At 45.4% G+C, this 21,186-nt stretch overlaps 1 protein-coding gene across 10 annotated transcripts in view; it reads right to left on the minus strand.

Moving 5' to 3' along the window:
• Positions 1 to 21,186, minus strand: part of KCNT1 (potassium sodium-activated channel subfamily T member 1) — a 197,830-nt gene that overhangs the window by 121,013 nt on the left and 55,631 nt on the right. The gene's annotated exons all lie outside the window — the stretch shown is intronic.

Raw genomic sequence — 21,186 nt, forward strand, 5'->3', positions numbered from 1 at the left:
CCGTGCACTGCTCTGGTTCGCCAGAAGCGGCTTAGTCATGCTGGCCACATGACCCAGAAGCTGTAGTCCGGCTCCCTCGGCCTATAGAGCGAGATGAGCGCCGCAACCCCAGAGTAAAGGGACCTAATGGTCAGGGGTCCCTTTACCCTTTTTCTTTACATATACATATGCAACGCGCGCGCACACACACACTTTTGGCAACAGAAGCAAGCGAGACAACATGGGAGTAGTTGCTAAAGCAGGAAAGGGGAAGCTGCAGCCATTCAGTAGTTGTTGGACTCCAGTTCCCATCAACCCCAGCCAGTATTGGTTGTTTTTATATTGTACATCATTTTTTAAAAAACGGTGGTTTATAAATGATATAAAATAAAATAAAATAAAATAAATTATTAAATCTGCTTTCCTCTTCATTTCCAAACCAGCATGATGTGACGCCTATCTGCATTCATACCTGGATGAATCAGCCACCAATGCCATTAATGCAAGTGGAGTCACCTAAAGAGAATTGCCTCCTAGTGTCTACTTCGGCGGCAGCTGGTACCTGCTGAGCCTAGTGAGGTGGAAGGCAGGGAGCCCAACAGCAGGGGGCGTCAGAGCCAATGACAGAAGGAGCCAACTTGTTTTAGGTTTGCCTTCCCTCTCCTCCTCCTCCTCTTCCCTGCTTGAGTTCTATAAGGACAATACTGAAACTAAAGAGAAGGAGAAGGCTGACAGTCAGTTCTGACAACCCCTGGAATGGATGTAAGGTTCGAAAGCACATTAAAGTGCAAGTAGATAAATAGGTACCACTCCGGCGGGAAGGCAAACGGTGTTTCTGTGCACTGCTCTGGTTCACCAGAAGCGGCTTAGTCATGCTGGCCACATGACCCAGAAGCTGTACGTCAATAAAGCGAGATGAGCGCCACAACCCCAGAGTTGGCCATGGCTGGACCTGATGGTCAGGGGTCCCTTTACCTTTACCTTTAAGAAGGGAGGCAGGTGGGGGTGGGGTGGGTGAGCAGACTGAGGTTAGTTTAGCAGTACCACATTTGCCCTAATGGAGTAGCCTCCAGTGATTTGCTCACAGTAAGCACACTGGCTTAGCTTTTAGCTAGAAATATAAATGTTTCTCGTTAGGGAGACCACTGAACCGGCACCTCCAAGATCTACATTTTGCATGCATGCACCAACTGTCTGAGGACTTGCCTTTTTAAGGTCACAGCAGTGGGGTACTTCACACATACCCTATAATTTGGATTTAAATACACACTTCTGCTGAATTTGCATCCTTGGGAGCAATTTAACAAACAAAAGCCACTGCCCATCATTGGAAGGGAAAGCTCTGTTTCCTATATACTGTACTTTCCCATCCCCCAGGAGGGTAGCACACCTGAATCACAGACATAAAATAGGCAAGTGTGCCCTTGGCTCCTGGCTCCACTGATTAATCAGCTTAAAAGCTTTTAGTTGATTAATCTACTCCAGTAACTCCCAAATGGCACAAGTGAGCTAAAATGATTCACAGCCACTAAATAAAGCACAATAATTCACACTCTCTAAAAGCTTTAAAAGTCAGAGGTTGGGGATCTTTTCCAGACTGGGGGCCACATTTCCTTCTGAGTAGCCTCTGAAGGGCCACATGCTAATGGTGGGCAGGACCAGAGGTAAAAGAAGGTGGATGAATGAATGGGAATTGTTACCTTTGTACAGTAGGCTAGATTCTACACACTCACCTGCCCCTCTCTGTCCTCCATCCAGGCAAGCAAGGGGCATGATCAGAGCTGAAGGGCACATTCCAGCTAGATCCTCTGGGTCTGAAGCAAGGCCAATGAGGGGGTGTGGGCTGGGGAGAGGGGTGTGGGCTAAGAGCTAAAAAGGGATGCTGGGGAGGAGGCATTTGGCCCCTGGGCCTGAGATCACCCACCCCTGCTTTAAACTGGTCAATCAGTGGTGGCTGCAACTTATGGGCACATTTTTATCATTGTACATGTGTATCATTCTACACATTTTTATCATTGCACATACAGCAGTATGTGGACCGAGAACTCCCAGAAGTGCAAGCTGGATTTAGAAGAGGCAGAGGAACCAGAGACCAAATTGCAAACATGCACTGGATTATGGAGAAAGCTAGAGAGTTCCAGAAAGACATCTACTTCTGCTTCATTGACTATGCAAAAGCCTTTGACTGTGTCGACCACAGCAAACTATGGCAAGTTCTTAAAGAAATGGGAGTGCCTGATCACCTCATCTTGTCTCCTGAGAAATCTCTATGTGGGACAAGAAGCTACAGTTAGAACTGGATATGGAACAACTGATTGGTTCAAAATTGGGAAAGGAGTACGACAAGGCTGTATATTGTCTCCCTGCTTATTTAACTTATATGCAGAATTCATCATGCGAAAGGCTGGGCTGGATGAATCCCAAGCCAGAATTAAGATTGCTGGAAGAAATATCAACAACCTCAGATATGCAGATGACACAACCTTGATGGCAGAAAGTGAGGAGGAATTAAAGAACCTTTTATTGAGGGTGAAAGAGGAGAGCGCAAAATATGGTCTGAAGCTCAACATCAAAAAAACGAAGATCATGGCCACTGGTCCCATCATCTCCTGGCAAATAGAAGGAGAAGAAATGGAGGCAGTGAGAGATTTTACTTTCTTGGGCTCCATGATCACTGCAGATGGTGACAGCAGCCACGAAATTAAGAGACGCCTGCTTCTTGGGAGGAAAGCAATGACAAACCTAGACAGCATCTTAAAAAGTAGACATCACCTTGCCAACAAAGATCCGTATAGTAAAAGGTATGGTTTTCCCAGTAGTGATGTATGGAAGTGAGAGCTGGACCATAAAGAAGGCTGATTGCCGAAGAATTGATGCTTTTGAATTATGGTGCTGGAGGAGACTCTTGAGAGTCCCGTGGACTGCAAGAAGAACAAACCGATCCATTCTTAAGGAAATCAGCACTGAGTGCTCACTGGAAGGACAGATCCTGAAGCTGAGGCTCCAATACTTTGGCCACCTCATGAGAAGAGAAGACTCCCTGGAAAAGACCCTGATGTTGGGAAAGATGGAGGGCACAAGGAGAAGGGGACGGCAGAGGATGAGATGGTTGGACAGTGTTCTCGAAGCTACCAGCATGAGTTTGACCAAGCTGCGGGAGGCAGTGGAAGACAGGAGCGCCTGGCGTGCTCTGGTCCATGGGGTCACGAAGAGTCGGACACGACTAAACGACAACACATGTGTGTCTATTTTTGCTTCTGCATACTACTGTGAGGTCTTTGCAGGGTTTTGGGTTTGGAGAGGTTTTTGGTGGCATGCTAACAAGAGAGCCACTAGTGTGCTGCAGCATCAAATCATTAAACACTTAATGTCTTCTGCAGGTCCAGAGCTCCCATCCCTAGAGTGGAGCCACTGCTGGCTGCATCTCTGTGTGATTCACTGATCTGGCCGTGTCATTTTCCAGTCAGCTTCTGCTGGCTGCAGGGAAGAGGGGTCAAAATTCCACCATGGTTCCTGTACCACATATATCTGTATATCACATATATCCACATATATCTGTACCACATATATCTGTATATCCAGTATATCTGAAGGAGCGTCTCCACCCCCATCATTCTGCTCGGACACTGAGGTCCAGCACCGAGGGCCTTCTGGCGGTTCCCTCACTGCGAGAAGCCAAGCTACAGGGAACCAGGCAGAGGGCCTTCTCGGTAGTGGCACCTGCCCTGTGGAATACCCTCCCATCAGATGTCAAAGAGAACAACAACTACCAGGCTTTTAGAAGACATCTGAAGGCAGCCCTGTTTAGGGAAGCTTTTAATGTTTGATGTATTATAGTATTTTAATATTCTTTTGGAAGCCGCCCAGAGTGGCTGGGGAAGCCCAGCCAGATGGGCGGGGTATAAATAATAAATTATTATTATTGTTATTATTATTATTATTATTATTATTATTATTATTATTATTATTATTATTACCACATACAATCAGATCATCCTGGTGCAAATGGCACAGCAGTGAAGGATGCAGATTGATATCCTGTGCTTTCTGGAACGTAATGATGTTCCTGAGGATGCTCGAAAGCATCATTTCTCATGATGGAGAGGCCAGCAAATGCCTCTCCTGGCACCCGTAAGCAATCCTCATGGATAATTCACTGCCCCCTATTCTCAAAATTTTTTGCTTGCACTTGGGAAGAGGGAGAATGGGCAGGGAAGGCTGCCTGGCCGTAGGGATGGGAATTCCAATTTAGCCTCTCTTGAAATGTGGTGGAGTTTTGGGTAGGCCTTCCATTTTGAGACCCTCCTCCCCAAATACACACTGAATCATAAACACACCCATGCACCAATGCTTCCTTGTCCCCTTGCACTCACACACCTTTACACACATACAAACACATGGGTGCAGGGGCACTTATTTTGACTGTATTTGGTATACGGCCTCAGCCCAGTATGCCTGAAGGAGCATCTCCACCCACATCGTTCTGCCCGGACACTGAGGTCCAGTGCCGAGGGCCTTCTGGCGGTTCCCTCATTGCGAGAAGCAAAGCTACAGGGAACCAGGCAGAGGGCCTTCTCGGTAGTGGCATCCACCCTGTGGAACGCCCTCCCACCAGATGTCAAAGAGATAAACAACTACCAGACTTTCAGAAGACATCTGAAGGCAGCCCTGTTTAGGGAAGCTTTTAATGTCTAACAGACCACTGTATTTTAATACTTTGTTGGAAGCCGCCCAGGGTGGCTGGGGAGACCCAGCCAGATGGGCAGGGTATAAATAATAAATTATATTATTATTATTATTATTATTATTATTATTATTATTATTATTATCATCATCATCATCATCATCATCATCACTTGGGGGTAGGGTGGGGAGTAAAAGCCTCAGCTCCCCAGGAAACCTGATGCAGTCAAAATGCCATCTCCACACTGCTTAGAAACTGAAGATGATAAGCAGGATAAGCAGCAGGGTAAAGGAGTGGAGATCCCAGGGAAGGATGGAATTTGGCCAAAAGTCGCACGCAACCCATGGGCAAAGGTTATCCATTCTAGGTCTTAGATCTTCTGGAAATCTTTGCCTGGGTGAATTTCCATTAGAGGGGGAACTTTCAGCCCTGTAGATGTTGTTGAACCACAGCTTCCCATCAGCTTCACAAAACAGGGCTGATGCTGAGAAATTATGGGAGTTTTAGTCAAATGTCATCTAGAGGACCAGAGCTTCTCCACACCTGCATCAGAGGTTGTTTAGGGTAGCACAACCAGAGCAGTCGCATTGGGTGCCGCACTGCATGGGGTGCCAAAACAATGCTATAGAACGGAGCATGAGAGGTGGGGAGGGGCAACAAATTTTAACATTGCCCAAGGAACCACTGAAATATGAGAGACCAAAGTCTGCCATTACCTGCATTAGAGGACTCCGTGGTTACTGTTCTTTCGACATCGTATACAGTGGTACTTCGGGTTACAGATGCTTCGGGTTACAGATGCTTCAGGTTACAGACTCCGCTAACCCAGAAATAGTACCTCAGGTTAAGAACTTTGCTTCAGGATGAGAACAGAAATCATGCTGCGGCAGAGCGGCGGCAGCAGGAGGCCCCATTAGCTAAAGTGGAATCTTAGTTTCAGGATAAGAACAGACTTCCGGAACAAATCAAGTTCTTAACTGGAGATACCACTGTAATCTGAGTGGATATGGAAGGAGCTATAGAAGCAAGCTGTCAGTCTGAAAGGAACATCAGCACCTTCAAAGCCAAAACCACCCATTAACCAACTCAGAACTCTTTTAGGCCAGCCAGATTAGGTTCCTATCCCCTCCTGGGCAGGTGAATGTGAGGTGTAGCAGTTAGAGGTATAGCAGTTAACTAGAACCTGAGAGACCAGGGTTCAAATCCCCACTCAGCCATGAAACTCAGTGGGTGCCCTTGGCCCAGTCACTCACTCTCAGCCTAACCTACCTCACAGGGTTGTTATGAGAATAAAATGAAGGAGGGAGGGGGGAGAGAGAGAAGAATGTATGCTACTTTGAGTTCCCTAGTGGAAGGATGGGATAAAAATAGATAGATGATGATAGATGATAGATAGATAGATAGATAGATAGATAGATAGATAGATAGATAGATAGATATAGATAGATAGATAGAGTGGTACCTCGGGTTACATACGCTTCAGGTTACATACGCTTCAGGTTACAGACTCCGCTAACCCAGAAATAGTACCTCGGGTTAAGAACTTTACTTCAGGATGAGAACAGAAATCGTGCAGCGGCGGTGCGGCAGCAGCAGGAGGCCCCATTAGCTAAAGTGGTGCTTCAGGTTAAGAACAGTTTCAGGTTAAGAACGGACCTCCGGAACGAATTACGTACTTAACCCAAGGTATCACTGTAGATAGATAGATTAGATAGATGATAGATAGATAGATAGGATAGATAGATAGATAGATAGATAGATAGATAGATAGATAGATGATAGATAGATGATAGATAGATAGATAGATAGATAGATAGATAGATAGATAGATAGATATAGATGATAGATAGATAGATAGATAGATAGATAGATAGATAGATAGATAGATAGATAGATAGATGATAGATGATAGATGATAGATAGATAGATAGATGATAGATAGATAGATGATAGATAGATAGATAGATAGATAAATAGATAGATAGATAGATGATAGATAGATAGATAGAGATAGAGATGATAGATAGATGATAGATAGATAGATAGATAGATAGATAGATAGATAGATGATAGATAGATAGATAGATAGATAGATAGATAGATAGATAGATGATAGATAGATAGATAGAGATAGAGATAGATAGATGATAGATAGATAGATAGATAGATAGATAGATAGATAGATAAAGGTAAAGGTACCCCTGCCCGTACGGGCCAGTCTTGCCAGACTCTAGGGTTGTGCGCTCATCTCACTCTATGGGCCGGGAGCCAGCGCTGTCCACAGACACTTCCGGGTCACGTGGCCAGCGTGACAAGCTGCATCTGGCGAGCCAGCGCAGCACACGGAACGCCGTTTACCTTCCCGCTGGTAAGCGGTCCCTATTTATCTACTTGCACCCGAAGGTGCTTTCGAACTGCTAGGTAGATAGATAGATATAAATAGTTAGATGATAGACATAGAGATAGATGATAGAGATGATAGATAGATAGATAGATAGATAGATAGATAGATAGATAGATGATAGATAGATAGATAGATAGATAGATAGATAGATGATAGATAGATAGATGATAGATAGATGATAGATATAGATAGTAGATAGATGAGAGAGAGAGAGAGAGATACAGCAGTTGGGGGCAAGTGGGGAGATGTGCAGGACTTGGAGCAATCTCTCTCTCTCTCTCTCTCTCTCTCTCTCTCTCTCTCTCTCTCTCCACACACACACACACACACACACACACACTGTTCAGCTGGAGAAATGCAATGTAAAATTAGGAAAAGTGCAAATTTAAAAGGATAGTCCATGTTTCCCATTTATGCATTGTTTTGGAAAATGTGAGTTGAGTTGTGTCTCATTCAAATGCTAACAAAATCATGGATTTCTTCACTATCCATAACTGTACTCAGTCACATTTGAGAGCAAAAATAGATTCCTGCCCGAGTGCTGAGAAAGAAACAGAATTAGAATGTCAATCATTTTGGCACTTCCAAAGATATCATAATTCCCCCTTATTTCTCTCCCCTTCTCCCCAAGTTTCTGATTTTGTGATGGAGCCATTCATCCTTTTAGCACACACAGGTGCCTCTGGCACAGAGGCAAAAACCAACACATTTTACATAGAGTACACACAATGACGCTTTCTCCATCTATTTTGGAAATGAAACTGACATTCTCTTTGAGTAACCATGGTTTTGGGGACTGCAGGCACGTTATTTGGAAGGGCTGAAGCTTCACTTCGCTGCTGTTTTTGGCATCTTACAACCAAGCTAAACATCCAGAATGATGATCTGTGTGGCACAGGCCCCCAGGGACTGTACCATTTATGAAGATAGGGGCAGGAATCATATGATGGCATGCTCTTCCATGCAGTGGTTTTTTGTTTTGACTCCTTGCATAAGGAAACCTAGCATATCTGGGAGAGCAGCCTATTCCTCATGAACAGCTAGGTTTCCACAGTCAGGGAGTTTTCAGAATGCAGTCCTCCACCTATATTCAGGAGTGATACAATCCCAGGAAGCTGTGGAGTCTGGTTCATCATTGTGAATGGGGCACTGCTGCACCAACCTCATTATGCCCTCGCTAGCCCCCACTGGCCTGCCTTTTTGCTTATAACCAGTCCAAAGGATGGCCCTGGCTATCAGATTACTCTTCCCTTATCTCAGTGTTGTCCTTTGTAGAACTCAACAAGAAAGATGACGGGGGAACGGGGACTAGAATTTGTCGGCTCTGTTGTCTCTGTAGCCATCTGCTGCTGGTCTCCTTGCCTTCTGCCCTACCAGTCCCAATAGACACAAGACACCACTGCCAGGAAGGCTGTAACTATAAACACATTATTATGAATGTTTAGATGCAGAGGCATGACTTGCACCCCATTTTGTAGGGGCCCAGCATTGCACGTGTGCACGTGATATCATGACGTCATGCACACGCTATGCTCATAGCTGTCAACTTACAGATTTGAAAATAAGGGACCAGCAGCCTTGAAAATAAGGGACCAACAGCCAAAATAAGGGACCTGCAGCCTCAGGCACTCCTGCTGGTAGCTTCGAGAACACTGTCTAACCAACTTTGTAACCAGAGGTTCAACTGAATAGAATCTGAATCACATGCACGACAAGGTCTATGCAGCCTCAACTTAAGATGGCTCCCCGGCCTGGCTTTGCACTGCAAAGTTTGCAGCAGCACGTGTAACAAAATGGCGTCCAGCATTCAAAAACCCCCTCAGCTTGCATTAACTAGCCACACACAAGGCATGCAAGCTCCACCCCCCAGTCGTTCTTAGACTTCTTATTGGGTGAGCAACACAGCCAAGCAACACAGTTGGAGCCTCCCTCCTCCCTGGCCGGCAGGGAGGGAGGGAGAGGAGCTGCTTCCTTTGAAATTTAAGGGACATCATTTAAGGGACATTTAAGGGACATCCATCAATAAGGGACATGGCGCTGGAATAAGGGACTGTCCCTTCAAATAAGGGACGCTTGACAGCTATGGCTATGCTGCGCTCTGCACTCGGACTCCTCATGATGCATGCGTGGCACGACATAGCCCACCACTGCCACCCGCTGCCTGCAAATGCAGGCCAGACTGCCACTGCTGCCTGTTGCCCACCACCTTTCCTCTGCTGCCGCAGTGGTGACTGGGGCAAGGCCTCTGCCTCCAATGAGGCATCAAGGCCTCCATTGAGGCTTGCTGCAGCTGCAGATGTACTTCTGGAAGCGTGGCCTGGCTTCTGGAAGTACGTCTGCAGCAGCAACAGGCCTCAATGGAGGCTTTGTTGTGCTGGTGTACTTGGCTTAGTTGCAGTGGTAGAGAGCCAGTGGAGATCCAGTGGAGGTAAGACAACAGGTGAGCGGTGGCGGGTGGTGGTTCAAGGTGGTTTGGGCCACGTTCGTAGGCAGGAGGGTGGCGGTAGGGCACGCCACACAGTGCACCCATCATCAGGAGGAGGCCTCCTCTGCCCCCACAACATTGAGGCTCAGCCCCCTTCCTGCAAATATTGAGAGGGTGCCTTGGACAGGGAGGGCTTTTAGGCCATCTATGATCCCAGGACTTGAGTGTCTCCACTCTTGCAATAAAGGAATAGAACAGGGAAATTCCATTTATCCTTTGGCATAAGCAAACACGCAGCATTCTGGTGCTGGGTCCCCGCATACTCTGGAAGGAGACCCCACCCTATGTACAGCTGTGTGGTAGAAATCCAACAGGCACAGCTAATTTTAATTGGTAAGGTAAAGGTAAAGGGACCCCTGACCATTAGGTCCAGTCGTGACCGACTCTGGGGTTGCGGCACTCATCTCGCTTTATTGGCCAAGGGAGCCGGCGTATAGCTTCCGGGTCATGTGGCCAGCATGACTAAGCCGCTTCTGGTGAACCAGAGCAGCACACGGAAACACCCTTTACCTTCCCGCCAGAGCGGTACCTATTTATCTACTTGCACTTTGTGCTTTCAAACTGCTAGGTTGGCAGGAGCAGGGACCGAGCAACGGGAGCTCACCCCATCGTGGGGATTCGAACCGCTGACCTCCCGATCGGCAAGTCCTAGACTCTGTGGTTTAACCCACAGCGCCACCCGCGTCCCTAATTTTAATTGGTGGGATGCCATAATAGGAAAATCTCCAGCCCTGGAATATCTGTTTCCCACAGAGCTTTTTTAAGGAGCCCTAGCCAGAGTTTTTCTACACTGGGCCGCCACAGCCCATCTTACCCACGTTTGGCTAATCACAACCTGTCACTCTTACATTAGGAGCTCAGCTCTGGAGGCTGAAATGCGTGCAGAGAGGTACAATTTCTGGCTTCCAGTTCCACTCTGCCTTAATGGAGGCAGCCCCCACAACAGTGGGGGATTGTAGGCGAAGGGAAAACAAGGGTGATCGGGGGTAAATTATCCTTGCAAATTTCCCCCCAGGGACTGGGGGAATAGGCTTCACTCACAGGTCATCTCTGTACCTGACTCTTGCTCTGGCATGAAATGCGGGGGAGGGGGGCAAGGAAGCGCTGAGTCCAAAAGCACTTCACCTGCCAAAAACCCTCTAATGCCGCCATCAAGAAGCAGAGGTTCCCCTGTTAATTAGAGCTTAATTGGACTAAAGTACAGGCGCATGCTAGAAGAGATGGGATCATAAACTGCAGAACAAATCAACCGCAAGGACTTTGAGGTTTGAATTTGAGATAAGACTTCATTTGGTGCAAAAGACGTGGGGGGGGGGAGCCTAAGGTTTCTTTATTTAAAGTTTTCTTCGCTAAATTTATGATTCAGCAATCCTCCTCTGAATGTTAGTTCAAATTATATTTGTATAAGTGAGGGTGGAATATAACATCAAATGGAACTGTGTGTGTAAAAAAAAACACAGGAAAAAGGAAGGGAAGCTCTAATCTGCAAAAGGTTTACGATGGAAACTTAGAGCTGACTCTTCTCCGTCCTTTATTATCTATGAACTGAACTGAACTAAGAGGACTTGGAATTTAATTTAATTGGAAGGATAATCAGCTGGAAGGAAGGATGAAAGGAGTCTGTGAGCTGCCAAGGAACTGATAAGGTTCTTTACTGAGTCATGTGCAGTTTGACAGATCGCTCTTCTTCCCAGGCTGAGGGGAGTAAATGGTGACAACTGTTTATTTACTGTGACAGAGTGACTTTTGCAGCTGCTGTTAAAGTTCTTGGTGCAAAACAACGAAGCACGGGACAGAGCAATGGAGAAATTTCTGGAACAACAATGGGATATCAGCTCCACCCAAGGCATGACTGATAAGAGCAACAATTGGGGGAAAGAAAGACATAACATCTTACAAGGACAGGAAGAAACACCACGGACAGAATAATTGCCGCACACAGGAAGAACAAGGATATACAGTGGTACCTCGGGTTACAAACACTTCAGGTTACAAACTCTGCTAACCCGGAAGTAGTACCTCGGGTTGCAAACTTTGCTCCAGGATGAGAACGGAAATTGCATGCCAGCGGCACGGCAGCACCGGGAGGCCCCATTAGCGAAAGTGCGCCTCAGGTTAAGAATGGTTTTGGGTTAAGAACAGACCTCCGGAATGAATTAAGTTCGTAACCCGAGGTACCACTCTGGTTTGAGTTCCTCACTTGAATCTCTTTGAATCATTTAATGTGTCAACACGAACAGAAGTTATTAACATTGCAGTTGTTGTATAAGGGATTATTTCTGTGACCAGAATTTAATGGAAACTAATAAGATTTTGGAATGCAGAAATAAAAAAAATGCTCAAATCATCAAATTTAGCATGCGGGGGGCCACTTTAACTAAATTATATAATTTGGTACTTGAATGATTGGTATTAATAACTGTATTATAAATTGGTATTGTTATAATGAGGTTATTACTGGACTGTAATTGAAAACTAATAAAAAACTATTTTTTAAAAAAGAGAGGTACAATTGTTGGCTCTGCTGTCAGCCTGTTAACCAGATGGTGTTGAGGCCTCCATCTCACTGCTGAAGATGGCTCTATTTATTATTAACACAAATGCTTCATAAATGCCGCCCCAGCCATCGATCTTCCACCAACAGAATTAATATCACCGTCTTTTCTATTACTGTCAAGATCTCGGAGAAAGATGAAGCAAGAGGGTTTTGGGGGTTGTTGATTCATTGCAAGCTTACATCGCTAATACTACTACTTACCAGCACCCTAAATCCCTCAGCTTAAAGCTGCTAGCCAGTCTGTAAACACAGTGGAGAAAACCCTGCAGCCAGCCTACCAGGGAGAAGAGAAACCAGACAGCTTGTGCTTCTCCAATGTCCAGAAAAAGTTCTAATTGACACAGAGGGGGTATACTATGGACCATCAAGATCTCAAGACTTTCTCAGCAAGTTTAACAGGATACATCCTTCCATGAGGTTCTAGAGTGACTGATGACTGATCAAAAGTAGCCAAAGTGATGTGGTTATATGGAGGCAACAATGCTTGCTCAGTATCAGCCAGCAATGGCTGGCAGAGGCTGTCTTTTAAAAATGGATGAGGACCAGCTGTTCATGAGTCAACAGTAGAAAGCACTTAGATTTAGGGAAACACATACATACAGCAGATGCCAGATACCCCTCCAGAACTCAACCCATTCTGAGCCTTGGAATAAGATACATTGAAATGTGCTGTGTTTGAGGAGGGTGTTATGTTTGGAGAGAAGGAACAGTGGGTGCTTAGTTGATGGAACACGAAAGTAAATAGAAGTTAGAAGCAAGACTGGCCTAAAACATTATGCATCCTGAGATGAAGGACAAGATGGTATCCCCAATCCATGTAATGAAGGTGACTGGACAAGTTGCTGAATCTTTCATCAATGTAGGTGACAGGACAGTATCCTGCCCTCTAGGGAATGATTACACCACCTTGTCTCCCAACAGCTCATTGCTGGTCCTCAGCATCTGCTGTCTGTGGCAACTACCTTGATCAGCCCAATGGTAGAGCTGGAAGGAAGCACGGCATGATAGTTGTGTTGGTGACAAGACTTTGGCTGACAGCTGAAAAAAGGGAAGAGGGAGAAGAGTGGAGGATGTTAGTGAGGTAGGAATGGGTTCAGAAGATGGCTGAAATTTAGAGGAAAGTTTAGTTTACAGAAAGAGAACCAGGTGACATCATTGGAATTTATAAAATTATGTGTGCCATGGAGAAAGTGGAGAAATAAAAGCTTTTCTCCTCTCATAATACTAGAACTCATGGACATCCAATGAAACTGAATGTTGGAAGATTCAAGACAGAGAAAAAACTTCTTCACACAGCTCATAGGTAAACTGTAGAAGTCGCCCCCACATGAGGCAGTGATGGCCACCAACCTGGGTGGCTTTAAAGGAGGATTGGACAAATCCATGGAGGACAATGGCTACAGGTCATAATGGCTGTGCTCTACCTCCGGTGTCAGAGGCATTGTGTCTCTGAATACCAGTTGATGGGAAATACAGATGTGCAAAGTGCTATTGAATTCATGCCCAGTTTGCAAGTTTTCCACAGGCATCTGGTCAGCCACTTGTAAGCAAAGCTGATTTGCTGTCAGGGGAATCAACAACAGTGGCACATCGCCAGTGGAATTCTCCAAGAAATGTAGTTAAAATCTCTTCCAATAATTAGACAAACAGTGCAACATCAGCATAACCATCATTTTAGCAATTAGCCTAATGATTGTCTCTAGCACAGTGCTGTCTTTGGTCTGCCTTCAGATTCTGCGGTCATGGGCCAGAACACACACTGGTCACCACAACCAGACTCAATGGCAAATGAGGGCAAGCAGACTTCATTGAGATGTGCAGTAGCAAACAGGGTGATGAAAAAGGCATCAAGCAGCATTGAAATAACACGAATATGTTTCTTCAAAAGTGATGAAAGGGGGATATGTTTTCCAATGCTGGTGAAAATGAACTGGGTAAGTAGTGTTCAAGTCAGTGCTACATGAATCAGTTGGGGGCTGAGCATTCATGGCTGGAATATAGGAACATATGGAACTGCCATATATTGAGGCAGACTCAATGGTCCATGTAGTTAGAATCATAGAATCATAGAGTTGGAAGAGACCACAAGGGCCATCGAGTCCAACCCCCTGCCAAGCAGGGGTTGTGTTGTCCGTACCAAATGGAAGTTGCTCTCCTGGGTTTGAGGCAACAAATCTCTCCCAGCCCTACATGGAGATACTGAGGATGGAACCCAAGACTTTCTGGATGCAAAACAGATGCTCTACCACTGAGCTACGGCCCTTTCCCAAGGCTGCATAGGCCAGATGAGGCCAAAAAAACCAATGGTTCACTAGGGTGAGCTACACAAAAGCTTAGAGAAAAAAGATCATTTCTCCATTTTTGCACAGTCATTAAAAATTATTTTCATATCCTGTGTTAGGCAAAGGAGAAGCTAAGCTGGTTTGCTCTGCCAAGGACCCATTACAGAACTGACACACTGAAAAGCTCAAATGCAAGGAGATGAGTCAGCAACTCTTTCATGTATTTCTAAAATAGCCAACAGCAAATGGGGTGAGCAACCTAAATAATCATCTGAAAGAGCAGCACAATGCATCTTCTTGCACATGGGTAGGCAAACTAAGGCCCGGGGGCCGGATGCGGCCCAATCGCCTTCTCATTCCGGCCCGTGGATGGTCCAGGAATAAGTGTGTTTTTACATGAGTAGAATGTGTGCTTTTATTTAAAATGCATCTCTGGTTTATTTGTGGGGCATAGGAATTCATTCATTTCCCCCCCAAAAAATATAGTCCGGCCCCCCACAAGGTCTGAGGGACAGTGGACTGGCTCCCTGCTGGAAAAGTTTGCTGACCCCTGTTCTTGCAGATAAGCAGGGCTGTAACTCCAAAAACCTTTTTAACAAAGGGGGGGGGTCAACGTTACTCCTGCCTCCAATGAAAACCGATAAATGAATAGAAAGGGAATCTACACAAGTGATGCTGACACACAAACCTCACACATACACTAAGTTTAAAAAGTAAGTTTACCACCCACCCTCTCCCCACCCTCTTCTCCCCCAACCTTATACTGTGTACAACATTAATGTCTCACATTGAATGTAACTAATCTGTAGAAAATACTCTACAACCTGAAAATAGAGACAAAGCATGTATTTTGTAATCCAATAAAATCTTTAATAAAACTACTAAAACAACCACAACAACTGTTAAAGAATTGGTGGTTATGGCAGATTCTTCCCCTATCCCTCACCATCCCTTTTCCCTCGTGCATCATGTTTTTACATTATAAGCCTGCAGACAGGGACTACCTTTTTATTTTAAAAAATTGATTGCATGGTACGAGAGCCAGTCTGAGAGCCTTTTTGACTGAGGAGCTACTTACAAATGCTCTAAAGAAATCCATGCACAGTTCTGACTGAAATCAGACAGGCTCCTCTTGTTTTGTCACTTGCTGAAAACATTTCTGTTCCATCAAGTGTTTTTAAAGAATTGGTTCAGAATTGGTTTTATAATGCCACGATGTTTTAATGGTTTTATTGTAGACCACAATTACATTATTTAAGAGCTGGAAGTTTGGAAATATGCTTTTATAAATAAAAGCCTAATTGCAGCAAGAGGCTGTTCAGATCCAATGGGTTTCTTCCCTGAAAAGAGGTCATCTGCTTATTTTTCTTGTAGAAGCCAAATGAGAGACACCCCAGACACAGGGAAAAATGGTTCCTTCATTACACTGTTTCCTGCACTAGTGACTTAACAGCATGAGGGCTCCTGGGATCACAGAACTGAGCTCTTATCTCCCCTGGAGGGAGATTGTCTTAATTAATTAAGAGCTCTGCATTTCCTTAATTCATCTACTTCAGCCATTTATCTCTCCACTTGCTCTGCTAATTCTACTCAGATCGGCCAAGAAGGATCTAAAGGAGGATCCAAAAATTAATAGGTCTGTGCAAACACACACACACACAAATCTGCCCTGTGGCCCCATATTGAGCCAATGAAAGGACCACTTACCCTGGATCTGCCCCTGGATCAATTCAGTGGTAGGGGGCTGATGTTTAAAATAGGTTTTTTTTTTACCCATATTCAACATAAGATCACAGGGGGGAGGAACTGGTGTCTCTGCATCTTCTTCCCCCATCCTGGCCATGAACCGGAGGGTTTGATCCCATGGGGTACTGCTCCTTCACAACTGCTTTTCCTGCATGGAAACTCTTCACAAAGGAGCAGCAACCTGCACCCAAAGGACTGAACACTCTCTATCCTGTGTTGTGGTGTGTGCATTGTGTTGGTGCCATGTGCCAGGTGGGAGAAAGAAGAAGCCAGGTGGGACACCACACTCAAAGGCATCCACCACCAACCCTTACCATCTTCCAGGAAAGATGCAACCATCAATATGGTCTCACCTCTATTTTTGGATATTCACCTTCTTCCTGCCCAAACGCCTGCATCTCCTTTCTCCCTGACCCCAGCCCCTGACAATCCAGCTTCACTTTGAGCCACCTGACCCAACTTGTGGTGATCTGGGGTTGCCTCAGCCAAACTCAAGTAACACCCAGACCCCCCTCTGAATCAGTTCAATTCATTCAGGCCTCCACCAAATCTGGTGCACAGCCCTAAAAATTGTTGTCTCCTTAAACCTAGAGCTGGCACAGATGTTACTGCAGGGCCTAACCCTCCTGATAGTCACTGTTCACACATGTGGTCTACTTGCATATCTACTACAGTCATACCTCATGTTACGTTTGCTTCAGGTTGAGTGTTTTTAGGTTGTGTCCTGTGGCAACCTGGAAGTACCGGAAAGGGTTACTTCTGGGTTTCGTGGCTCGTGCATGCGCAGACATGCAAAATGATGTTATGTGCATGCGCAGAAGCGACGAATCGTGACCCACAGACGCGCAGATGTGGATTGCATTCTGCTCATGTTGCGAACAGGCCTCCGGAACCAGAGGTACCACTGTACAGTGGAAGAGAAAGCTCGTCCAAGAGGAGTGGGATGAACATGTGGCCCTCCAGATGTTGTAGAACCCCCCCAACTCCCACCAGTCCTTCCAGCATAGCCAATACTCATCTGGAGGGCCACTGGTTCCCCATTCCCAGGCACAGAAGAGCATATATACCTGGGCTAGCTTTAGAAGCTGCCATCATTAGGCTCCTGTTGAGATCTATGTCCCGGTTGGGGGTTCTATGTACCTTGCAAGGGAGAAGAAGGTAACCCCCGCACACTACATTGTGAAGATGCAAGCATCAGATGTTTTGTGTTCAACAAGAGAAGACTTCAAGAGCGCTATTGTGCCCATGGGTGCAGCATTGGTGACCCCTTCACTAAATATATCTATGAGACAGAAAAGCAGGTGCTGATATCCTCAGGTTGTTGACTTCTCCTCACCTGCCACTCCTTTGGCTTCTAGCAGTTTTGAGGACCAGTAGCTTGCTTTCCAGATGAAGAGAGTGCTGATGTTATCAGGATGCCAAATGCTGACCACAACACACAATTCTGCCTAGAGTACAGCTTCAGATGAAGATGCCATTTCCACTGTCACATAAGGAGGCTTGAGGTATATATGAGTCACAAACAATCGCAGTTAATGCATTAGGAATGGCATCCCAGGGAACTGATGTTGTTATTTTTAGCTGGCAGCAGACACATCAGCCTCCACTGAGTCAAAGACTGTGTGCACACTAAATTTTTGAAGCTCATACAAAGCACATTCTTAACCTCACAGAGTTATGGGCACTTTCCTTCATAAGTTTACTGTTCTAGCCGAAGGCTATGACAAACCAGTAGCAATAGCATTGATAAAACAATGCAGAATGTACATCCATAATATAAGCCAACATCCATGATGTAAGAGAGAGAAGTTATCAGAGACACCAACAAATTCAAATCTGAATCACCACAACCATTTCAGTGATTTTATCTAACTCCTTTCTCTTGATTTTTTTTTTGGCAGCCTGTGCATAGGTGGCTATTCTATGAGTTAGGAAGCTATTACTGTCACTCAAAAGAACCCAAACTATTTCTGCTGGGGTGTGCCTGATTGCTTGTGCAAGCAAATGTTTTAGAAAGGAATCTCTTGGGTCTCTAGATAGGGGGCAGGCTAACAGAAAATGAATGATGTCTTCCACCTGAACTTGGCCACAAATACAAAGTCTGCATGCGTACGGGACCTTGTTGTAGTGGCCATCCAAGACTGCAGTGTACATCACTTGGAAACAGAACTCAATAAAGGCATTTCTTAAGGAAACTGGTGAGAGTTTGATCAGATGCTCTGAGATGCTCTGTTCTCAAGAATGGATACCAAGCTTGTTGAGGCTTGCTGGGGATTGTACCATAACTGTGATGGGTAAACTGCAGTCCCAGAATCCCTGAGAGAAATAAGGTGCTTCCAATGTGTTTTAAAGTACATGGCACAAGCCACAGTGCAGGACCAAGTGATTCTCCTACCATAGGCTCTTTCTCTCAGCAAAACAGGAGAGGCAATTACATGAGCATAGCTGTGGGGGAGGCATGGAGGGGCAGCTGCCCCCCATCAAATAAATCAATACAAAATACTTAACTAACTGCCTGAGGTTCTGCCCCACCCCAACATAAAGGCTGCCGCCCCCTAACACAAATGCTGGTGACACCCATGGGCATTTAATATTCTGTTTACATGGTGATTTGGCAGAGTAGACTGTCTGCCCATCTGGTCTGAGGGCTTCATGCCTGTCTTCTGTACAACATTCTGATTAAATTACACAATGAAGAGTGGATCTGACATTGGCAGCTGGCACAACGCCACTACTGTTTTCTGTGGGAGCATCTACCCACAAGAAGACAACTACAGAAAATTCCAATACCTCTGTGAGCAGCTGACATGACCCACAGTGCTGGATCTAGTCTGCTTTTACTCATTCCTATACCTGGGGGCTTTTCAAAGTGTGAAAGAATAAGGAGAGCCTCCCGCTACCGTTAAGTTTTTGCACAAGTTGCTCCTCTTCTCAGCATCCCTGAGAAGATGAAACAAAGCAAGTCACAGGTCAGTGACTCATGGAGAGACACAACAAGCAACTTCTCAATGGGTGAGTGATTTGGTGATTTTGTCAGGAGGCAGCTGGATCTGCAGCCAGCTCCCCATGTGGTGACCCATTGAACTGCAGACTTCTCAATACCTTCAGGCCCTGGACTGATCCAACCCACCAAGGTTGACTATTGGATCCTTCTCAACAGGAAGACTATAAGAGGACTTCTGGTTCTTGCTGAGCCTTGCTTGAACAATCAGGTGTTCCTGAGCTGCACCATATTCCTGCAGCCATGGTTCCAGTCTGAAGTTCAGTTCACTGGATTTCTACATGTTTTTGTTTTTTAAAGTCCTCACAAAAATGCATCAGCATTTGATCTTACTTCGCATTTCACCTTATGTACCCAGTTTTTCAAACAACGAAATGAATCTCCATCTGTTATTTTTCTTTAACACATGCATTATTGTGCCCACTTTTTGCTAAAATATGTGTTCTTGTCCACATTCTTGGCTGAAGAGCTGCTTACCAAGATTCAGAGAAATGCAAATTTCAAAAGACAGTTGGCAAATTAGATACATTTGCATTAAAATGTGAACTGAATAAAATTTCTTCCCCATCCCTTAATTTATTCAAAAACATTTCATGTTCGTCTTATAGGCAGGAGTTCATATCTCTTACTTTCCCCAGCATCCTGCCCTTATGAGGTATGCCTGATCATGCAAAAGCAGTGGAGGGACATAAGAATGTAAAAATAGCTTGCCTGGATTAGGCCAGTGGCCCATTTAGTCCAGCATCCTGTTCTCACAGTAGCCAACAAGACATCCATAGGAAGCCCACAAGCAAGAACTGAGAATCCGTCTCTTCACTTGCGATTCCTGACACCAGCATAGCAACCCTCACTGGCGCCTGGGATGGAGAGATAGGACATAAGCCTATTCAAGCAGGGCACATGCAAGGGACAGCGGCTCCAGCACCCTGAAGCCACCATGCCACCCTCCAGCCAAGTGCGGCTGGCACACCATGTCACCCTCCAGACCTAATGATGGCCCTATGCCCCCACCAGCCCCTGACCTCCTACGCTACTGCTGCTGGCAACTGGCATTCAGAGGCCCATCCAAGTCAATGACCATCACTGCCTTGTGTAGGAGTGAATTCCACAGTTTAACTCTGTACTGTATTAATAAGTACTTCCTTTCGTCTTTCCTGAATCTTCCAACATCCAGCCTCAAGTTCCATTACTATGGGAGAAGGGAAAAAAACCGTTTCCCTATTTCTTTCTCTGTGCTGGATATGGGGAGCCTTTGGCCCTCCAGATGTTGGTCCCATCAGCCTAGAGCAAACATGGCCAATGACCAGAGATACAGTGATACCTCTGGTTAAGTACTTAATTCGTTCTGGAGGTCCGTTCTTAACCTGAAACTGTTCTTAACCTGAAGCACCACTTTAGCTAATGGGGCTTCCCGCTGCGGCCGCACTGCCAAAGCCTGATTTCTGTTCTCATCCTGAAGCAAAGTTCTTAACCCAAGGTACTATTTCTGGGTTAGCGGAGTGTGTAACCTGAAGTGTATGTAACCCAAAGTACCACTGTAGTGGGAGTTGTAGTTCACCAGTCTGGAGGGCCAAAGGTTGCTCTGCACCATGCATAGTTTCATACACCTTTAGCATGCACCTCCTTACTTACCTTTTTTCTAGGTAAAAGTAAAAAGAGAGAGATTGTAGTGGGAACAGTGGAAATGGGGGCCAAATAGAAGTGAGGCAGCAGGAGGCTGTAATCAGAACTAAAGAGGGGCATAAGCTATTCAGCGGCACACAGCAAACCCATCTCCTTCTGAAAGCAAGGCTGCACCACCATGGAATAATGACTTTTTAAGCAAACCTATTTCCCCGAACCAGCTGGAACTTCTGGCACTGAAAAAAATATACTTCATGTTCCCAGGAGTCTTCATTTCTTTCCTTCAGAAACAGACATAACCACTTTTGGCACAGAAAAATAAAATTAAGACACTTGAACGAACCCCATTCAATGCCAGTTACTGACTGTTCGATGAAGCAAGCAGTGTTCCAAACATTACAGCCTGTTCCAGAGTGAAGGGCTCT

Source organism: Podarcis muralis, chromosome Z (genome assembly GCF_964188315.1).
Source record: "Podarcis muralis chromosome Z, rPodMur119.hap1.1, whole genome shotgun sequence".
In the NCBI taxonomy this organism is placed as follows: Eukaryota; Metazoa; Chordata; class Lepidosauria; order Squamata; family Lacertidae; genus Podarcis; species Podarcis muralis.